At 39.0% G+C, this 5,288-nt stretch overlaps 1 protein-coding gene across 1 annotated transcript in view; it reads right to left on the reverse strand.

Annotated features, from left to right (window-relative positions):
* The window catches only part of LOC103201376 (dystrophin-like), a 2,052,823-nt gene that overhangs the window by 212,118 nt on the left and 1,835,417 nt on the right, over positions 1-5,288 (reverse strand). The gene's annotated exons all lie outside the window — the stretch shown is intronic.

A 5,288-nucleotide genomic window follows, 5' to 3' on the forward strand; every position in this document is an offset into this window, starting at 1 on the left:
ACTGGTTGGATGGAGTCTGGTGAGACCCCCAATACTATGGTCCTGGGATACATTCTGGGCCTGGAATAAAGCTCACTCCCAGGGGCTGACTCTCAGCCCAACAGTAAACAAGATGTACATGCAGACCACTCAACCCAGGGTGATGCACCCACATATTCTATGGAAATGCATCCCTTGGAGCAATCCACCACGGGGCACCAGAGGGGCAACATTCAAATTGAGGAAATTCAGGACACACAGGATTGCATAACTATGAGGGGCATAGGCAGAAGGTTATTGGGCAGGGAGGGGAGGAGCCTGGGTTAGGGCTGGGCATGGTAAATGGGGAGTGAAACTAAATGTACAGGTAATGTTGAATGTAAAACAAATTCTTAAAATAAAAATTTTTTAAAAAAGAGATGTGGTATAAAAATCATGAGAAACACTATCTATAGTGTTCTTATGTAACCATGACAAAAACAGAAATGAGGTAAATTTGGCATGATGAATTTTGAGGGTATCATGCTGGCTTCCAGGAGCTTGCTTTTCTAAGTATTCATCATTAATCTATTCCATGTTGTTTTCTTGGATTATGTTGCTTGTTAATAGCGAGCTTATTGGTCTGTAATTTTTAAAATTCATCTACTCTTTTTTAAAAAAACTTCAAAAGAATGCTTTCTTATCTCCCTATATGACATCACCAATCCCCTTCCTCTGTTTTCTCTAAACCCACAATTGGCTTCTTCACAGAAAGAGAAGGATTGCTCCAGGGGATGCGTAGGTTAATAAGAACACACTCTTGGTGAATAGAATGAAAGGTGGTGCCCCCAAGCAGATGTCAGGCATTAAAATCCCATGGTGGTACTTCCAAGAACTAGGATCTAGTCTTTGATTTGGTTTATTTAAAAAAAAAAAAAAAGAGTTGACATTGTACCCACAGTAATCTAGAAAATAATCCTCCTCCTCTTAAAATTGAATAAAGTTTTGGTTGGATTTTTGTAAATTTATTAGCTAGGAAAAAGGAACCCTGGTGGTGCAGTGGTTAAGAGTTTGGCTGCTAAGCCAAAGGTTGAGGTTTGAACCCACCAACTGCTCTGCAGGAAAACGACATGCCAGTCTGTTTCCATAAAGATTACAGCCTAGGAAACCCTATGGCCCACAGAGTCACTATGAGTAGGAATCAACTCAGCAGTACCCATCAACAACTAGCTAGGACGGTTTCCCAAAAAGCCAGTGATTTGAACTTTTCAGACTGTTACTTTGTTCCTTTCTTATCTGTGGCTCTCAAATGAATTTGTGACCTCCAGTAGAGAAATAGTTCTCTATTCTGAACTTCTAGGATTCACAGTAATGTACAAAATCAAACCAAACTCACTGCTGTACAGTCAATTCTACTCATAGCGACCCCTCTTTGTGTTTCTGAGGCAGTAGCTCTACAGAAGTAGATTTCTCAGTCTTCTTTCTGAGGAGTGGCTGGTGGGTTTGAACCTCCAGCCTTCTAGTTAGCAGTCAAATGGTAATATCAGTGGAGGAATTAAGAAGGTTAGAAGAAATTTGCTTTGTTGTTTTTCGGTTGGTGAGCAAATAAGATGACATCTCTATCACCTTTTAGTTATAAGGCAAAAATGATGTTTATTTACTTTTCTGGAATTGAATCTGAAATCTATGCAAATCTCCACTTTGCATCACCCACAAGCCTCCTATGCTTTGGAAAATTGTAACTAAAACTAAATAATTGGCACATATTTATATTTAACTATAATCAAATGTAAAAGCGTGTATGCAAAACGTAGGTTTTGCCCAAAGGTCCATTTATACATGAAATATGATTATATAACTCAACAATAGATTCATACATTGAAGGGAAAAGTGGTTGATCTACGCTCTCCCTGCCTCCACTTTTTTACTCTGGTAACACTGTTTATATTTCAAGATTCGGAATGTTATAAATAAACATTATTTTACTAAAGAAGTATCTTTACCTACAGCAAAATAAAGTGTTAACTAAGACTAATAAAGTCATTTATGAGTGTCAATGAATAGCAGACATAAATGGGAGAAAATCTATTATTTAACAGCAATAAATCCAGTATTTTTTTTATAGAACAGTTTTTACAGAAGCTCTGCTTATGTTAGCGTTTCCTAAACCTTGCCGCAAACTGTCAATTCTTTCTAATATATAATCAAGGGAATTTTGTGTTGGGAGGAAAACTTCTCATCTTAGTAAAGGACGTTTAGAGGAGAGGTAGGGAAAAACAAAAGAAGATCATGCATGGGGATTAAACGTGAAGGCAGAGTTTGAATGGACTTCAACCATTATTTTAAGAAGCCTTATCTGAAAAAAAAAAAGGTGTTCTTTTGATCAACTGGAGTCCAATTTTTAATTGTAGAATATTTCCAAACTTAATAGTAATATACATTATTCTGAAAATGAAGGCACATACACATAATCTCTACACATTATTTTGAATCAAATTGTCCCACTATTTTTTCCTTAAGTTAGATAATTTTCTTTATGAATATATCAACTCATGTTTTTAAGTTTTCTAAGTAAAAGAAACTCCAATGCAGTTTAATAACAATAAATTTAATCAAATTTTGGGCAAAATTTCTTAGTGAAAGATCCAATAGAGTTTAATTGTGATGAAGATTTCATTTTCCACATAAAGGTGAACAAAAACACAATAACTGAAATACAAAAACAAAAATAATCCCAGCCAGGAATGAAACGAGTTGTTTTCACGGATGAGATTTCTATTTGTATGTCTCTTTTATACGTCAAGGGGAAAAGTGGTTGATCTACTCCTTGCCTCCACTCCAGCAACTTTAAATCTAGGATATGAATTCAGACATTGGTTTTATTGAACGGTGAGGAAAGTCCAAAACACAGCCAATATTACTTGCCTCACTGAATAGACTTATGTTTTATAAACATTATATTTTTAGGTTAGGCAACTGCTTTCTTTTCTGAGGTTCAAAAGCTAAAGCAAAGCTACCAACTTATTAAAATAGTGTTGTTGTTGTTATGTGCCGTCAAGTTGGACCTGACTCAAAGAGACCCCTCCTTGGGTTTCTGAGGCGGTATCACTATGGAAGCAGATTGCCCAACCTTCCTTCCAAGGAGTGGCTGGTGGTTCAAATCCACCTTCTGGTTAGCAGTCAAGTGCTTTAGGCACTATGCTACCAGAGCTCCAGTTAAAATAGTAGTTACAAATATTTTGTATTGTCACATAAACTCATACTTAACTTAGTTCTCAGAAGAACCCATTGAGGAGCTCTGCTGGTGCAGTGGTTAAAGCACTTGTGTTGGCGTTTCAAACCCACCACCTGCTCCACTAGAGAAAGATGTGTCCCTGTGCTTGGGTATCGACTTGATGGCAATGGGTTAAGAGTCCTGTACAAGTCTACTTTTTTCCTTAGCTACAATTTATTCACTGATATGAGAATGGTATTGGGAAATGTTGAGAATCATAAAATATGTGGCCTAAATTTTGTTAAGGCCTTACCTATAGACAGAACAAAGGTAATTTTGAAAAATCTAGTAGATGAAGAAAATACTGATTTTGACCTCATCTGAGAATGGTACTTTTGTCAACAGACTCATGACACCTTGGGCCTCCCTCCCAAACACAATGGCTAGCCCAGAGGGGGTGATGTTCACTACATGTGTGGGAAACTAGTTGATATATGGAAGCATTTAGATCAACACTTCTGCCCCAACCCTGATATTTGATTGACAGTTTCCAGCACAGGCTTATAAATGAAGGAGGGATAGAGAGAAGAAAGAAAATAGATGACTGGACCATGACTCTGAGACTAGAAGAACTAGATAGTGGAAGGCATCAAAGTAGGAGGTCTTGGATAGAGTGGGAGGAAAAATGTGGAAAAAAACTCAAAACCATAAAAATGACCAGGCTTATTGGTGTGATAGAGACTGGTGAAACCCTCATGACTAGGCCCTCTAGTCACCCTTCAGGCCTGGAATTTAACTCACTCCCATGGCTTCCACCCAGACAATGGACAGGCCTATCAGGCGAACATTTACACCAGCTAGATACATTCCTTAGAACAGAAGATCAAAAGGGCAGCATTTGCACAGGGAGACAGCTCAGAGGGCAGGAATGCATATGAAAGGATGCAGGGAAAAGGTAACCACAGGGAGGAAGAGAGCTATTACATTATGGGGATTGCAATCAATGTCATGAAACAAAATGTGCATGAACTGTTGTATGGAAAATGTATTTGCTCTGTAAACTTTCACCCAAATCACAATTTAAAAAGAAGAAGAAAGACAGAAAGAAAAAAAGCAGGGAACAGGTTTGCTGGCCTGATGGAGCCTGGTGGAACCACTGAGACTATGGCCCCTAGCTGCCCTTCGGGTCTGGAATTGAACACACACCTGTAGCTTCCAGCCAAGCAGTAGACAGCCATACTAGTTGAGCATTTACCTGAGGTACATACACTCCCTGGAGAGAACAAGCAAGAGAGAAAGAAGGGCTGCTCAGGCACAGGGAGACAGCTCAGGGGGTAGGAGTGCATGAAGGGATGGACACAGGGAAGCGGTAGCTATCGGGAGGAAGTGGGAGAGGAGATGTTGCATTGTGCTAAATTGTGGTCAATGTCATGAGACAAAGTGTATGTGATCTGCTGTATGGAAAGTGTATTCGCTCTGTAAATTTTCACCCAAATCACAATAAAAAAAAAAAAAAAAGACAAAAAGAGCGAGAGAGAGAGAGAAAAAAAGAAAGCAAGCAGATGAAGGAAAAAAAAAAAATCCTTGAGGATAGGATTTTCAGAAAGAAGAAAAAGAACTGTGGAACAGAAGCCTGGAAGCTCAACCCAGGAATTTAGTATATGTTGAGCAAAGGAGGAGCCCTTGGGTAGTGCAAACTGTTAACACTTTTGGCTGCTAACAGAAAGGTTGGAAGTTTGAGTCCACCCAGAGGCCTGGCAATCTACTTCTGAAAAGTCAATCATGGAAAACCCTGTGGAGCACAGTTCTACTTTGACACACATGGAGTCATCATGAGTTGGGATGGACTTGACTGCAACAGGTTTCTTGGACAACGGGGGACTCAACTGTCAGTTTGATATCATTCCCTTTCTATCATTGCCATGGTGAATTCCCAGAAAGGAAATAAAAACTCTTTCTTAAAGAGATAAAATAAAGAACTATTTCTTTGAGTTTTTTTCCTTCCCTCTCCAATTGCCCTTATAAGTTGTTGTTGTTGTTATGTGCCGTCCAGTTGGACTGACTCATAGCGACCCCTTGGGTTTCCGAGGCAGTATCATTACGGAGGAAGGAAGGT

The sequence above is a fragment of the Orycteropus afer genome, unplaced genomic scaffold (genome assembly GCF_000298275.1).
Source record: "Orycteropus afer afer isolate SDZICR_OR568_19922 unplaced genomic scaffold, OryAfe1.0 scaffold00148, whole genome shotgun sequence".
Classification (NCBI taxonomy): domain Eukaryota; kingdom Metazoa; phylum Chordata; class Mammalia; order Tubulidentata; family Orycteropodidae; genus Orycteropus; species Orycteropus afer.